The following is a 17,450-nucleotide window of genomic DNA, read 5'->3' as shown; positions in this document are numbered from 1 at the left end:
CTGCGCGGAAGCATCGAAACAGACAATGCAGACGTCTTGGTCACCGATCGCTGAAACGGCAGTTATAGCTGAAATACACTTCCACATGCGAGAAAGGGGATGATAGTGTGGTGAAAAGTTGTGTTATGGATTGTCATTCGCAGTTGCACAGATAGCGGCGATCAAATTTCCGCCACGACGCTAAGCCTAAAGTTTCCATCACCCGAGCCGAGCTGAGCAACGCAAGCCGGTTGCGGGCTGTCGGGGGCGCCCCTCTTCTAAAACTCTCCGCGCGCGAGCGCCTTGCGTTTGGGTTCCCCTAACTTCTTGGGGGCCCCCAACGCCGGCTTCCCCTATTCTAAAACTCCCTAATTACGAGATGGTGGGTACTTGCGCAAGGAACTCTAAATTGCCATGAATAAAGTAAAATTCAAATGCACAATAGTGATGGGCAAGCTTAACAGTAGAAAAGGAAGACATTGATTGATTGATTGATTGATTGATTGATTGATTGATTGATTGATTGATTGATTGATTGATTGATTGATTGATTGATTGATTGATTGATTGATTGATTGATTGATTGATTGATTGCTGGGTTTAACGCGCCGGCGCAACGCAGGTGATGAGGCGCGCAGTACTGCAGGGCTGGGATTAATTCTGTCCACCTGGGGATCTTAAACGCGCGCCGAAATCTCGAACACGCGGGCATTTTCGCTTTTCGCCTCCCTCAGGAAAGCGGCGGACAAGAATGTGCGCAGGCAAACTCAGATACCTGCAAGGGTGGAGGAAATAAGCTCGGTGGGTTTGGAGAGTAATCACCTGAGTATATTGAATGCCTTTTTCTGTGAACGAAACAATAAAAATCTACACACACAAGCCCAAAAGAAAAATTTAAAACGAGCTTGACTTAATCGGAGTGACAATCTAGGAATCGCGCAGTATGTTGAAGCGCTTAAAACGATGGTTATAGCCCTTTCTTTGTTATTTGCTGCCGAGCAAACGACAATGCAATGTCCACTCTTAGAAATAAACGCGGGTACTCTCGGTTACACATTTGCTTTTTACCTGTAATATCCCTGAGTTATCCTTTCTCCTGAATAATAAGGCCACACCAGCAATTTTGTGCATGATGATGATGAACAAACGTTTATTATTGAGCAAAGGGTTGGGGGAAGGGGGTGTGGTCAGCCTCCTATGTCCAGGAGGCCGCGAGAGGACGCCGCCGTCACCGCCCGGTCGACCAGCATAGCTTGATCTTCACGGTCGGAGCTGGTCAGCAACCTCTCCCACTGCTCACGGGAAGGGGTGGGGGTCAGGCGGGGAGGGAGGGGTGGAGAGTGCGGGCATTCAATGACAAGATGGAAAGTGTCTAGTGGGGTATTACATGGTTGACAGGTTTTCGGGTAGAGCGTAGGAGCAATGTGGTGAAGTCGTGTACAGTTGTAATAGGTATCTGTTTGTAGGCGTCGCCAGGTGTATGCTTGGGCGTGCGTGAGAGAGGGGTGCGGCGGAGGATATTTGTAACGGAGGTGCCTGTAGTGGGTGAGAATTGCTTCAGTGGTGGTCAGAGGTTCGGTCGTGATGTCTTCCGTGGCTGCCGATTCGGATGCTGAGGATACCCGGTTGTGGATCTCGCGGGCTGCAGCATGGGCTGCTTCATTCCCCAGCAGGCCGGTGTGAGCAGGGGTCCATATTATTGTGATGAATAGTTGAGGGGGAAGCTTTTGCAGAAGCAGAATAGCTGCGACAGGAGCTTGTCCACGACGGTGGCGTAGGCATGCCTGGAGAGAGTCCGTAACAATCGTGAGGGGGTGTTCACTGCGGTGCGTGGTAGCGGCGTGAGCTATTGCGATCGATTCAGCGGTAGTGGAGGAGATTCCACGATACGTGGCAGCAGTCATGGTGGTACCCGTAGAGTCGAGGGCCACAATTGTGGTACGCCGGTCATGGTGAGTAGACGCAATATCTGTATATCGGACGTGTGGATCCCTGTCCAGTCTTCTTTGTAGCATTCGGACACGAGCTATTCTTCTGCCCCTGTTATGACTTGGGTGCATGTGCCTCGGGATAGGAGCGATGTGAATGCGTTGACGCAAAGAAATTGGGATCGGATTGGGCGTATCCTGAGCTCTTGGGGTGTCATGTCCCAGAAGACCGAGCAGGTGTCGTCCTGTTGAAGTAAGTTGAAGGCGATGGATTTGGGTCGTGCGTTGTGCTTCAAGAAGCTCCGAAATAGTATTGTGAGTACCCAATTCGAGGAGTTTTTGTGTGGGCGTAAAGGTGGGCAGATGAAGGGCCGTTTTGTAGGCTTTTCGTACTAATATATCAAGTTTTCTCAATTCGGCGGGTTTGAGTGCAACATACGGCGTCCCATAGGTGATGCGGCTAAGTAGCAAAGCTTGTATGAGCTTGCAGGATTCATTCTCCCTTAGCCCTGCATGTTGGTGGCTTACACGTTTTATCAGATGGGTAAGCTGGGCGCATGTTTTGTTCAGTTGAGGGATAAGGGCGGCACCGCTCAGCAAAATATAGCGGAACATTTTTTTTTTCGTGCGCCGAGAATTAGTTTAAAATGATGAGAAAAAACAACATGCATGCAGCGCCCGACAAACAGACGGGCAGAAAAAAGGCCACACAGACAAAAGATTCGCTTCTAGACTCTAAGGCATAAGTATCGCCGCTATAACGTGTACTACCCAAATGGGCAACTATCCTACAAATTTCGAACTCTAAGTTGGTGTAACACTTGACCTAGCACCTCTTCACTCAAGACGTTAATTAGGTACTGGAGTCACCTTTCCTAGTGCACCAAAAAACGTTTATGTATTCATGTTTTCAGCTACTTCAATTCATTCATTTTCGAAACCTATGCTTATTTCACGCCTTTTTAACTTTACCCCGATAGCGCCCGTTACATGCCCGTATAACCTGTAAATAAACACTGGAAAAACTGTCTACGCGCTTTGTATAACGGCTCTCTCGAAGTTAATCGAAAATGTGCACTAATAATTTCCTAGAATTACCCCGAAAAAAAAATGGAAGGCAGACACTCTCTGCGCCTATAACCCTGGCATTCCCCTTATTCCGTCTATTTTCGCAAAGTGCGCCCTTTCGGTTTTGCAAGGCACCGCGAAGCATCCGCAAAACGCTTTGGCGTGCGTTAGCCCCACAAACAGCTTGCTGCAAAATATTTTGCAATGTTACACTTTACTTCATCCGGTCTGCTTGATGGTGCTTATTTCCACGGCAGGATGAGAACTCTCGCAAACCATTATTTTTCAACCCCTTGCTCGTAAATCAAACCCGTCCAGTTTCTAGTGGAAGCGCCGTCAGCAGTCAACCTCACCTGTTTAAAGCACAGCAGAGATCGTTAGCGCCACCCCCGCTGCTAGCAGTAACGTTTGCAAGCAATACAGAAAGAACAGCACAGAAATTGCTCCGAAATTCAAACTGCGTCGTATTTCGACATAGTCACAGGTGGCAGTGGCGGCGAGCTGGTGATTATGCTTTTAGCCGGATGCTCCTTTTCCGCTTGATAACAAGCAAAAGAACATGTTGAGTCATCCACCAAATATTCATACCAAGTGTGCCGATGTTTCGGGAAATTTTGCAACGAAATCAGCGGACAGCTTACCGCTACTATTCAGTAGAAGGTAACGTGCGCCTATATTGGCCCGCCCGTTATATGAATTACATCATGAGGTACAGGAAAAATTGTAGAGCAGCAAAATATTCTCCTATGCAATGCCTCTGATTATTCGTACAGAAAGCACGTTAAACGCTGTTTGGCATGGTAGAAAATTTACAGGAGAAAGATGAAACGCTGCAAATTGACGTTCTTTTAAACAGCGCTTTTGAACAACCAGAAGAACCAGCGAACACACACGACGCTGACTTACAACTGATTGTTCGATTAAAACCGTAAAAGAGCACAGCGGGACGCGCCCGCAACTCCTAAACAAGAAAGAAAAAGGTAAATGACACACTGCCAACATCACGCTTTATTAAGAATTGCCACCTTGCAATGCAGTGACCCCATTGACGGTAAGTATGTCGTGTGATCGATGCGGCAGCAGACCATCTGTACCCTAATAGAAACTTGAGCTTGATTTCTTGTCATAGGCGGCACTTCACTGTTTTAATCTTTAATCTATCGTTTTGAGGTTTTCGTTTTTTTTCTGTCCTTTTCCTAGCCAGATGTATTTATATACTCTGCTTCTGCAACACAGCAATTGTTTAAAGTTAGACCTCATCCTGTGCTTATTACTGTGCTTGTTTTTTGTGTGGCCTAATGTACTGAGGCCGCAATTCGTGTGTTAATCGAGAAACCATAAACTTTTCCTTGGCCTACCACCTTATTTAAACTCGTTAGTTTCAAAATCATGCTTTACTTTTACTAAATTTTCGGATATTAGCAATGGTGACGATGTTTCGATCACCGACTATTTGTTAGATAACTTCGATATGAGCTCGCGGCAACGAGTGACGTCGACTCACTAGTCGAAAAATTTGAACAAGCAGTAAAAACTTACATAAGGCGATTCGTTTCTTTTCGAACGAAAAAGAAAAACGCTAGAATTCTGGGAATTTTGCCAGAGATTTTGCATCTCTCTTGTCGTGTTTCCAGAATAAGGCGGAAGAGGCGACATAATGACCCAGAACGCGTCTTTCGTTTTAACGAAGCAAAGGAAGAACTTCCAATAAAAACTATCCCAGATGGATGGCAAAACGTTTATTGAGCTTAAAGGGAAGGGGTATAAGGGCGTGGTTAGCCTCCTAAGTCCAGGAGGCCTCTTGTCCGGGCTGCCTCCAGTGCGCGCCGCACCAGGGCGACCTGGCGCTCCGGTGCGGAGCTGGTCAGCTCGGACTCCCACTGCTCAGGGGAAGGGGAGGGGTGGGGATGTGGGTGTTGGGGGCAGGAGAAGACGAGGTGGTAGGTGTTGAGAGGGATGTGACAATGGGGGCAGTCGGGTTGAAAGAGAGAAGGGGAAATGTGGGATAGAATGATGTGGTTAAAGTATGTTTCGGTCTGTAGTCGGCGGAGGATGTAGGCCTGTTGGGCGGTGAGGGAAGGGTGGGGGGGCGGGTATCGCCGTCGGGAGTTTGTGTGGTGGGAGAGGATGGAGTTGTACGTGGGGTCGAGAGGTGTCAGGGCTGCTGGGTCTGGGGGTGGGGGAGTTATTTGGTCGAGGCTAGGCGAGGGAAGTGCCCGGGTAATAAGTGCGCGGGCTGCGGCGTGGGCCGCCTCATTCCCTGCCAGGCCGGAGTGGCCGGGGGTCCAGACAATGGAGAGGTCAATGTCTTCAGGGAGGCGTTGAAGGAGGTGAATGGCTGCTGGCGGGGCGAGGCCGGCTTGGTAGAGGCGGCACGCTTGCTGCGAGTCGGTTATTATGGTCAGATAGGGTTGGTGGCAGTGGGTCAGGGCAGCGTGAGCGATGGCGAGGGACTCGGCGGTGAGCGTGGGGATGTGGCGGTAGGAGGCCGCGGTGGGGAGGCGGCCCTCGTTCTTAAGGGCTGCGATGGTGGTGCTGTGGCGGGTTGAGGACTGCGCGATGTCGGTATAGCGGGTGTTGGGATCCGAGCCGTAGCGTTTTTCGAGGAATCGGACGCGGGCGTTGCGGCGGCCTTGGTTGTAGATGGGGTGCATATGCTTGGGGACGGGAGGGACGTGGATGCGTTGACGAATGGAGAGGGGGATACGTCGGGGCGCGTGTGGGGTGGCAGGGGCCGTGCGTCCGATGACCTGAAGTACCCGTCGACCAGCCGGTGTGAGGGAGAGTTGGTGCAGGTGGGAAGTGCGTTGGGCTTCCAAGATTTCTGTGAGGGTGTTGTGTAGGCCAAGCTGGAGGAGGCGTGTGTTGGAAGTGTAGGTAGGGAGGCCTAAGGCTGCTTTGTAGGTCTTGCGGATCAGAGTGTCCAGCTTGCTAGCTTCCTGTGTCTTGAGGTTGACGAAAGGGCAGCTGTATGTAAGGCGACTGATGAGGAGGGCTTGAACGAGTTTGCAGGTGTCGGATTCTTTGAGGCCGTAGGTGGAGCCGCGGATGCGCCGAATGAGGTGTGTAAGTTGGGTGATTGTTTTGTGGAGCTGTGGGAGAAGAATTGCGCCGGAGCCGTCGTAGTGAAAAGGAACTCCGAGTACCCGAAGGGAGGTGACTTGGGGAATGGGAGAGCCGTGGATGGTCACTTGTGGGTCCGGGTGGGTTGTGGGGGGCGGCCGCGGGTGCGGGCTCGGAGAACGAGGAGGGCAGACTTGCTTGGTTCGACCGTTAGGCCTCTGGGGTGGAGGTAGGCGACAGTGGTGTCGATGGCTTGCTGGAGGGCGTCTTGTTGCGCGCCGCTGGAGCCACTGGTAGTCCAAATAATTTTTTCTTCCCCGTAGAACTAAATAACTTTGTAGAAATAAATTAATTGCTAACAATCAACCCTCGTAAATTTTGGACCTCAGTCTTGCTACGTGACTCCTTGTCCAAATCAATCATTGTCGTCAGTGAGACGACAAATGCTCCAGAAGCTATAGCAAATGCTGTCAACGCTTATTTTCAATCCGTTTTTTCCTGCGATTTTAATGCTGTTCCCCGCTTCGTAGTTACCGAATGGTTCTTCTTCAATCCGTAATTTTACTACTAGTGAGGATGGAGTATTCAATCTGGTACTTAACTTAGATGTAAAATAATCTGCTGGCTCAGACGGCATCCCCCAACCAATCCTTAGAACGTAAGACCTTACGGATGTCCCAATTCCTCAAAGTTTTATTTACAAAGTCGTTGGCTACGGGTGTTGTCCCTAAATCTTGGAAACGCCCATACAAAAATGCCTTATGGGCATCTATTGAAAAATGTATGGTGAGCTGTGGCCGCCTATGGGTATCTATGGTCACCCATCAAAAGGCATAAATTAGGCTATAGCCAGCTATTGAAGTTCTTATAGATCCTGCACTAAAGACTGTAAACCATACAATTCTCTTTAGACGATTATAGAACATCCTAGTGTGTTTAGTCTATAGAGTCACAGTTATTCAGCTACTGTAGCCAGCTAAAGAAATATGTATGGCTTTAGTTCTATAGACCAGCCGCGGCAAAGCTCTTTTGGCTGGCTATAGACCATTGTTTAGCTTGAAGTCTACAGACTTGAAACCATTCAGCTGTCTTTTGCCAGCTATTGAAAAAAATATGTCCTCAAGCTAAAGAGAGACAGCCACAAAAGCTTTTTTGGCTGGCTATGGGCTGTTGTTTAGCTCTAACTCTACAGACTCAAAACCATTCAGCTGTCTTTTGCCACCTATTGAAAAGAGTTTGTCCTAAAGCTATAGAGATAAAGACATAAAAGCTCATTCGGCCGGCTATAGGCCGTTATTTCGCTCTAAGTCTACAGACTTCAAATCATTCAGCTGTCTTTTGCCAGCTATTGAAAAGAGTTCGTCCTAAGGCTATAGAGAGAAAGCCATAAAAGCTCATTTGGCTGGCTATGGGCTGTTGTTTAGCTCTAAGTCTAGAAACTTGGAAGCACACGGCTGTCTTCTGCCACCTATTGGAGAGAATTTGCTTTGAAGCTAAAGAGACGCAGCCATAAAAGCCGCTGCGGTTGGGTACAGTACAATATTTAACTGTAAACCTTTAGACGTGTGATAATTAAGCAACATTTTGCCAGCATTAAGAAAGCGTTTGGCGCAGAACTTACAAGCCTGCGTTCATAAAGGCTTCTTTAGCTAACTACATAGTAACATAAGGCTCCAAGTCTCCAGCCGCTAATCTAAAAGTGTTAGCCTATAAAGGTATAATTCGAGCAACCATTAAATCCTATTCTGCTGGTTTCAATATGACTTATGACTCGAAATTCATATACTCATGATTTACCTAGCAACATTTACAACACAGATTGGATAACGATGATGAGGTTGATCGGCCGGTTATATGAACGTATTTGTTCAATAAGGTTAGGTACTTATTATACCAACAATACGGGAAAAGTACAATTAAAGGAAGCTACTGATTAACGCTCAAAGTCAGGTTGCAACTTTGGATACTGCGCGTCTGCAAAGCTTGCAATTGAACGTTGACCGAAAGACGTATAATTTCAGAGAATTCTTCCTCTGCGGCCCTTCGCGGCCGCGGTCAAGTGAAAAAGCGGGCTTCTCTGAAAACGGCCCTCACAGCGTCGAAGCACATTGGAAATAACTTTCGCGGCCCACGGAATGCTCTCTCAGAAATATGGTGGAAGCTGCGAACAACCGCATTCTTTCTCCCACGGAGCCCACTTTCAGATTAGTCATTGAGAAAGGGGGAGAGCGACCCACGCGGGACGGAAAGAGGCGCGGTGAGGAAATTCTGGGAAGCGATGAAAAGGTAGAGGGGTCAGCGGTGCTTCCTGTTTTATTTTCTGTTGTTTGTTTGGCATACTGGTTTTGGCGATGGATACCGAAGGACACGGCCGTGCGGCCCGCGCTGTGTCAGTATTCTTGCGTGCAGCAATGCTAGTGACAGACAATTTTCCCTGAGTACTGAGAACAGATACAACTTTTTTCGGATTAAGAAAAAAAAACGTTAAGCGATATTGTATTTACCAAGAAAATAATTACCAGCGAACAAGTTAGAAAAAGATCGAAAGATGGGCACGTATGTCCACACTATTTGCTATCGCGATGGGCCTGCTTATACCTGGATGTACTCAGTCAGCCACATTTCGTCTCGCTGCTCTTGTGCGGGGCATGGCACGTGTTGCCTGGTGCTGGGAATTTCGACTCGACGGCAATGTGCTCGTGTAGATGGTGTGACGCCAAGGAAATGTGTCACTTTTCGGTGTCGTAAATTTCGGTGTTTACGGTGACAGTGCTATGATTAATTCAACATCAACTTCAAGTCATGTGAAAATGGATACCGGCAATACTGTGACAGGAAATTCATCGTACGCAAAACTCCAGGGTGAGTGATCTTACGAACTGAAGAGACTCTATAGTGCGAGAAATGCAGTACTTTTTTGGTGTTCACGAATACTCTTCTAAACTACCCTGCACCACATGGGCATTGCAACGTACACAGAAGTGAAGATTTGGACGCGGTGATGTGACAAAAATATTTATTTTTTCGCGAACTGAGAAAACTTACAAGGAACTAATTGAGTGAACTTGGAAAAACGTTTTTTTTATCATTCCATTGTGTGCGACCGTCTTCATTGTTTTATGGCAGTGTCTATTCTGCCGGCAACCGGGAGAATTTCTGAAATGAGTTTCTGCCGGCAGTCACCTCCTATTGGCTCTCCGAAGTCACGTGACAAAGTGCCGGGAGAATTCTTTTTTCATAATTATCCCGGCTGCCGTGAGAAATCTATGACGCAATTTTTCACGGCAGCCTGCCTGCCTATAGAGCGCCGGTAGTTTAATTACGCCGGCGGCACTTCTGCCCACTGAAATCGCGATTGCTCGATAGTCGCGCGCAAGCGCTTTCAGTAGTTGTAAAATTTCGTTGAATATTCGGGAAACTGTTTGGGATTCGTTGCTCCAGTAAGCGCCCATTCAACGTCGGCATGCGCAGTTATCTGTGTGTGTGGGTGGGGGGGGGGGGTTGACCGCGATGTGCGGCCGCTCGATCTTTGGGCAGAGCTCCGCAGAGGTGGCAGAATGAGCTGCCTTCACAGGCTGTTAGCGTTTTCGGGTACACTTTCACGAGAGTAGAGTTGAATAGTTGGTGGCTGAATGAGCTGCCTACATACTTGGGCGATCACTTTCGGGAATATTTACGCGAGGATACAGCCAACCACATTCGGCTGTCGACGAGCCATAAGGGTAATCGCTCATAGACGCCAAGACGCCAGCATTAACTTCAAACCGATTCAATAATTACCCCGCTCATCGGCAAGCTGCAGTGTAAACTTTGAGCACCCTGAGCCCACCGTTAGCAGGTCTGTATGTTAGCTGAAGCATACAACTGTGCCTACCATGTCGTTTCTTCGTCGTGTTTCTGTTAATGCCAGTAACGCGGCATTGGGAAGTAGTATTTACCCAACACGTTAGGCAACTTTAAGCATAGAATAATATACAAAGTAGCATTATTTCACTGCAGTGGACTTCGTTAGAAAAACTATGAAGCTGCGTCAGCACTCGCATAAGCAACTTACAGAAAAAGCATGGAGCAAACTTTTTTATTGCACAGTCCCCTGCCCCCTCCCAAAAATCAACGTACTAATGAAGGGAATTAGCTCTTCCTTCCAAAAAATACACTTTACAGAAAAAGCATTGAGCAAACTTTTCTATTGCACAGTCCAAAATAATTCTCCTGCAGAGTCCTCGAAAAATAATTCAATAATGAAGGGAATTAGCACTGCCTTCAAAGAAAAACATATGTACAGTCGGCCAAATCTTTAACTGGCGTGCGCGAGCGGCGAATTTCTGTGCGTCAGCGCCATATGACGGAGCCATGTTGCAAGCTGTTTGAGGCTAAGCGCATGCCCAGAAAGCCGCGCTCAGTTGTGCCCATCGTCTGCTAGGCGGTTCCTTCCTTAGCGCGTCACCCCTTATGAGCGCACTGCGAATGATCCAGGCAGCGGGGTAAAGCGAATGGGTTTGCTCTTATTTTATTTTCCCAAGATTAACGTTGCAGCAATAAATCGAGTAAATTTCAAGATACGCCGAACACGCCCAATCATGAGGTAAGCCGAAGACCATGGGTTCTTATTTCTTCTTTCGGTTTTTTTTCTTTAGATGCCTACGTTATAGCTTCAGCATGGGCTTCAGCACGTTGAAGATATCAAGCGCGCATACGACTGATAACTGCCCTTAATACACACGAGAAAGTGTTTACGCCACAAAATAAAAAATGAGGGAACCCTATTCTTCAGCTCATCTCATGAGTGAGCGTGTTCGGCGTATCTTGAAATTTACTCGATTGATTGCTGCAACGTTGATCTTGGGAAAATAAAATAAGAGCAAAGCCATTCGCTTTACCCCGCTGCCTGGATCGTTTGCAGTGCGTTCACAAGGGGTGACGCGCTAAGGAAGGAACAGCCTAGCAGACGATGGGCACAACTGAGCGCGGCTTTCTGGGCATGCGCTTAGCCTCAAACAGCTTGCAACTTGGCTCCGTCATGTGGCGCTGAAGCACAGAAAAGTCGCCGCTCGCGCACGCCAGTTAAAGATTTGGCCGACTGTACATTCTACAGAAAGGCAAAGTAAACAGAGTGAACGATTAGCACTACTTTGTACGAGCAATGGCCGTGCATGGGCTACATTTCCAGAGCTTTGACTTGGGCTTCTTGGCCAACCCAACACACGCAAGATGGTGCCACAACAAACACCAGTCGCAAAGAATGGACTCATAGTCATCTAATTCTGTCTTGCACTGAGCACACTTCGAATCCTCTTCTTTTTTGATGTTAGTGACCATTACTACAGCTTCCCAAGCATCATCAGTGAAAAAGCGGCGCACAATGTTTATGTCCACCATCTCATCACGAATGCCATCGTGCACTTCCTCCAGCCTCGCTTCCACACAGTCTTCATCAATTAACTTCCCTTTGATATCTTCTGCTGCTGTCTTCGCCTCTACGAGCCAAGTTAGCACGGCTAGCTTTTTCTCGTTTACTGCCAGCTCGGAGAATGGCCTCTGACTTTCTGTTCGCTTCCGCTTTCGCGGGAGCCCAACGACAGTGAGCATATGCCCCTTTGGACGGCCACATCTCTTCATCGCAGTTGGCACTTTGATGCTTGCAACGTTGCTGGTTGTAGTGCAGGCTTGCGAGAGAGAATTTTCATCCCTGCAGGTTTCCACCTGTGCATTGCTGGGTGGGGTACTTGAGCACTCGGCAATGTCAATATTTTCTTCCGGGAGCTCCTCACAAGGTCCTTCCTCTTCAGCAGCTCTGCACAGTGCAAGCTCCTGCAAGTGTTCTTCACTTGTAGTCTCAGCCGCAACAACAGCTTTCAGGTGATGTGAGGGCCTACGTGCGGAGATGTCCACCTCATGACCGTTCTTCAACTGTTCGAGAATCGTCTCTAGAAGAGACAGCCTCTCTTTAAACGTGTTTGTGGAGCATTCTGATGCCATGCTTGCCAGCTTTGACGCAACACCAGCGGCTTTTTGAACTTTTGGTGTGCCGACAATGCTTTTTCGTTGCTGCGAGTGCTGACTTGCACGTCCACGTTGTCACCACACACGTTGTCCTGCCTTAGCCGGCTGTTTGCTATATAGACATCCAAGAACCAGCGTTCAGCATACAGTTCCTTATCATACTTTGGCATGTTTGATGCCTCACGTAGGACAAAGATATGTTGACAAGGCAACAGCATGGCTTTTCGGAAAGAGCAAGAACAATCTTCAGTGGTCGCACTCACCTTGCCATCAGCAATGGCACAGCTGATTTTGTGTTTAGCCGCCACTGAGGCACAGAGCTCTTGGTGGACATAACGAAATGCATATGGCGTCAGCAGGCTTGTGTACATCTTGGCTGCTTCATCACCATTTGGCACTACTGGGTTCTTTTGAAGCATAACTGCTGCTTTGTGTGCTTTTTCGTTGCGCTGTGTGTTGACGATTGCAAAGAATCGCTCAACAATCAATTCAAGCGAATTGAAGCGTTCTACAAGCTGCTTTAACTTTCAGTTTAAGCACTCTGCACGGTTGTTAGTCGAGTTGAAAAAGTTACCACATGACCACTTAAGCCCCATTATCCATTCTGCATAAATAGTGTGCCAGTTTGCAGTAAAATATTCCACTACTCCTGGTGCAGCTGTTTTCTGGAGCAAGGCGAAGAGCTTATTGTAGGCATCTTCACTTTTTGCGTAGACCATCTGCTGCAAAATGTCTAATGCAGTGCCCTGCTCACTCTTTGAAATTCCCAACTTCTGCATGCTTACTTCTCTACGGAAAGCTTGTAGCACATGGAAAGCACATATGTGAAGTGCCGATGATGGAAAAAGCTCTCTTATGACGGGTCTTTCCTTAACATCTTTGTCCGCCATGGCCACCCTCACAGAGTCCCATTTGGGATACAAATCTTTGAACACCTCAAAAAACCAGCGAAGAGTATGGACATCTTCAGTTCCAAACAGCCCAACAGCGACAATCTCGCTCTCACCATTACCATTTTCAATGATGACCAGAAAGCACGACATTCTTGTCTCAAGCAACTTGTAGGTTGCGTCGATGAATATTACTTCGGGCCAGCAATGAAATTATTTCTTCATTTCTTCGTCTTGAAAGTAAACAGCTTGGAGGTCGCTGTTTTCATCAGTGAGCAAACGGACTGTTGCCTGATGCGTTTTTTTCAGCATGCGTACAACTTCAGGCAAGCTGTACCTCGGTTTCAGCAATTTTTCTTTCACGGCGATATTTGAGAGATCCTTGAGAAGTACAGCACCGCCGCTCTCCTTTTCCATTTGCTCTCTCACCATCACCTTGTTGGCCTTCAACTTCAGCATTTCGCGAGCCTTAGCTTGAAGATCTGGTGCCAGTCTTCTCTGTTGTGGTAGGTGTCTGAAAAGTACCTTGTCAACAGGGTGATTGTGCGTCAAGTCGAGAGACCTCACTTCCAGGAACTGCCCCTCAGCAGCAATGTAGACGTTGAAGCTGCACTCTTGCTTGAACGTCCTAGGAAAAACAATGAAAAGAAAAACAAGGGTATGCATTAAAAGGACTAAGCTCAACTAGCAAGTTATGGATGAGAAGGTTTAACAGTGCTGCATAACTCAATCTCATCAGTGTAGGTTATGGCAGTATGAATGTTGAACAAAAAAGCGGGACAATTGTTATTCTATTCAGGGTAACTATTAACCAGTAGTAGAGTGTCATGAATGCATTTTAAGCTAAACAAGGGCGCCCCCCAGCTATGAAAATTTGTTTATTTTGGTCTTCCGAGTGGATCGCTATATCTCATGGGCGCGAATTATAACTGCAAACTTTTGGAACGTGGCGCTATATCTCATAGGCGCGAATTATAACCGCAAACTTATCGAACGTGGCAATCACGATTAAGACATAGGCGGGTAGCAAACATATACTTTTTTAAGTACAGCTACCTGCGTGACGACACCGTGTCGATCAGTATAGGAATTAGCGGATGCTTACATTTGTGTCCGATCTGCAGCTGCTGTATAATACCAAGACAGTTCAGGCATAGAAGAACAAGCAAACAGCGCGCGATATACAAAATCCGTGTGTAAGTACTTACGATGATTTCCGTGCGCCCTTGTTCGTGCTGACAAACTTCGCGCCGCCATGGATGCAACAGTACCGAATCTGGTAGTACTTTAGTCCTTCGGACATCTTGCTGGCAAGCTTTCCCACGCGGTTTTTCGCCGCCGCAATGGTTCTTGCATCCCTCTTCTATAACTGAACGCAGTTTTCTTCGCTGTACTGCGCGATCCGCGCTTCCAGTTCATCAAAACTGCGGAAGCGATCTCCGACCGCAAGTCGCACTTTGCCGGTATCCATCTCCTGCATTTGCGAAGCACTCGAGCCTTGGCGTCGCGTTCCCGTAATTGATAATTACGGGCAAACAAATACTGCCGCAAAGCAGCAAAACAGAGTTGTACGGAACGCGACGAAATAGCGGTTCACGCACGGGCAAGAATGGCACTACGGCAGACAACGGGCCTTTTTCTCTCCGGCACTTTGTCACGTGACTTCCTAGAGCCAATTGGAAGCGACTGCCGGCAGAAACCTCCGAGAAATTCTCCCGGTTGCCGGCAGAATAGACACTGCCTTGTTTTATTGAGAGTGCATTTCCATTTTAGCCACCGTACTTGCAGCTGTGTGCGTTGAGTAATGAGTGTAATGAACGACTTCTGAGTGCTCTCTTTTCTGTGGACTACCCAGCACCTGTAGGTATTTGTGTCTCGGCGGGCGTTCGCGGGGAATGTGCCGCGTAGTGTGGCTGTCGAGCGAGTCACTTCAGTGTGAGCCAGAGTGTTGGAATGCGTGTGCTGTGTTTTTTGATTGGCGCATGTGAACAACTGTTTACTGGTAGTGAAGTAGCGTAGATAGTAGCCCTTTATGTAATGAATGGAATGAATAAACCCCTTGATTTTGCTTTCCTTGAATGCCTGTGTTTAAGCCTTTTGTGAATGAAAACTGGCGAAGTGCTTCCTATCGACATTCCTGTGGGTGTCTTTAGATTCTTCTATAGCCATAGCGATATCGAAAGAAGAGCTGAAGAGAGCCATAGAACCGTTTATAGAAGAAGCTAAAGACACCCATAGGGATTTCGATGCGAATAGCTAAAGACAACCATAGAACCGGCTATTGAAGAAGCTAAAGATACCCATAGGAATGTCGATACGAATATCTAAAGACAACCACAGAACCAGCTATAGAAGACGCTAAAGACACCCATAGGAATGTCGATACGAATAGCTAAAGACAACCATATAACCGGCTATAGAAGAAGCTAGAGACACCCATAGGAATGTCGATAAGAATAGCTAAAGACAGCCATAGAACGGGTTATAGAAGAAGCTAAAGACACGCATAGGAATGGCGATACGAATCGCTAAAGACAGCCATAGAAAAGCCTAAAGATTATTGGGCCAAATAGCTACAGACGACCATAAAAAGGATTTTCTGTAGCCGACCATACAATATTTTTGTATGGGCGTGCGAGGATAGCTACCTTGCTTAAGTCCCGGCAGAAACAGCTTTTAAACAATTACAGACCAAACTATTTGACGGCCTATCCTTGCACACTCCCGCAGCATATATTATACAAGCACATAATGAAACTGCTCGAGGAAAACAATAATTTTAATAAAGCTAAACATGAATTCAGGCAGTACTCTAACAAAATTTTGTAATTTATGCATGATATTTTCGCTGCCCTCGATGCGGGAACTCAGGTCGGTGCCATTTTAATGACTTAGCCAAAGCCTTCGATTCTGTGCACCATACAAAAGTGTAATTGAAACTGAATACTTTTTTATAAAACCGGCTTTCTGTAACGTGAACCGCCAGTTTCCTTTCAGGTCGTTCTCATAACGTATCCTGTAACTCCAAAAATGGCAGCACTGTCACAGTCACTGATTGAATGTGGGGTTTAACACGCCGACGCTACACGGGCGATGAGGCGCGCCGTAGTGGACGGCTCCGGTTTAATTTCGACCACCTGGGGAACTAGAACGGGCGCGGAAATCTCAAACACGAGGGCGTTTTCGTTCATCGCCTCCACCAGAAAAGCGGCTACAGCATCCGGGAATCTATCCCGCGTCTTTGGGCTCAGCAGCACAACGCTTTAGCCAGTAGCCCTGCCACAGTTACTTATAAGACGCACAGTGTTCCGTCTCGGGACCATTGCTGTTCTTACTATTTATTAGTCATTTCCGATCTGACACAGACTGCAAAATTCGCCTCTGTGCTAACGATTCCGTTTTTCACCACAGAATAACTTCACCCGCAGATCACTGTCACTTGCCGGAGTTGTTCGTACGGTTTTGCTGGTAGTGTGGTAGCTGGGATATTAAATTAACTTCCGCAAGACGGTTCTATTGTTCTTCAGTGAGAGTCCTGACTCCTCCCTTTTGTTTACACCTCAACGATCACCATATGGGCCACTCATGGGTCACTGGGGGAAATGGAGACCAACCTACAACAGGCAGCCGACATTGTCTGTGAATACGCACGACAGTGTGGCCTAGCGTGTGCGCCGGAAAAATCTGAGCTGCTTATCGTGTCACCACGTAAAAAACTCCCTCCCGGGTCGCCAACCATCTCCCTAGAAGTGGATGGCCACCCTATTGTTCCAACTCAGCAGGTGAGAATCTTAGGCATGCTTCTACAAGCGGATCGCTTCAATACCAAACTGCTGGACCAACTTAAGCACACCACGGAGCAAGTCTCCCACATGATCCGCAGGGTCAGCACAAAAACGAGAGGTATGCGAGAGGCAGATGTGCTAAGGCTAGTCGAAGCCTTTGTCATCTCTAGGATTACTTATGCCATCCCTTACGCTGTGCTCTCGAAGGCTGAAAAGGACAAGGTAGAGACTATCATACGCAAGGCATACAAGCTGGCGTTGGGACTACCTGTCAGCACCTCGACACAGAAACTACTACACTTGGGAGTTTGTAATACCTTGGATGAACTCCTCGAAGCTCATCACATGAACCAATTATTACGTCTGAGTTCCACCTCCACCGGCAGGACAATTCTTAACCAGCTATGCCTGCGCTCACCGATTCAACACCCACAGGCCGATGCGACTCAGCTTCCGCATGAGATTCGCCAATTTATTGATGTGGCCCCACTTCCCCGGAACATGCATCCAACACACCACCAGGATCGCAGAGATGCCAGAGCGAAAGCAATCTTCAAACGGTACGGCCAAAACTCCACCACAGTATACACGGACGCAGCATCCTATCCCGGGAGGAGAGCTATGACCGCTGTTGTGACTACAGCTCAAGCCCTCCTCACAAGTGCATCAATTCCTACCACCCATGCACTACAGGAAGAACAAGTGGCCATAGCCCTAGCAATTGCTCAAACCCC

General features: G+C 47.7%; 1 protein-coding gene across 1 annotated transcript in view; it reads right to left on the bottom strand.

Annotated features, from left to right (window-relative positions):
• LOC144175879 (luciferin 4-monooxygenase-like) overlaps positions 1-3,413 on the bottom strand; it is a 102,788-nt gene extending 99,375 nt beyond the window's left edge. Inside the window, exon 1 of the mRNA XM_077704927.1 lies at positions 3,329-3,413. The gene's annotated coding sequence lies outside the window, so the exon portion shown is untranslated. The remainder of the gene's footprint in view (positions 1-3,328) is intronic.
• Positions 3,414-17,450: the final 14,037 nt, after the last annotated feature.

Source organism: Haemaphysalis longicornis, unplaced genomic scaffold (assembly GCF_048455015.1).
Source record: "Haemaphysalis longicornis isolate Haplotype H1 unplaced genomic scaffold, Haemaphysalis longicornis Haplotype H1 scaffold_3, whole genome shotgun sequence".
NCBI classification, from domain to species: domain Eukaryota; kingdom Metazoa; phylum Arthropoda; class Arachnida; order Ixodida; family Ixodidae; genus Haemaphysalis; species Haemaphysalis longicornis.
The sequence above is the reverse complement of the archived record's forward strand: the minus strand, read 5'-3'. Positions and strand labels throughout refer to the sequence as shown.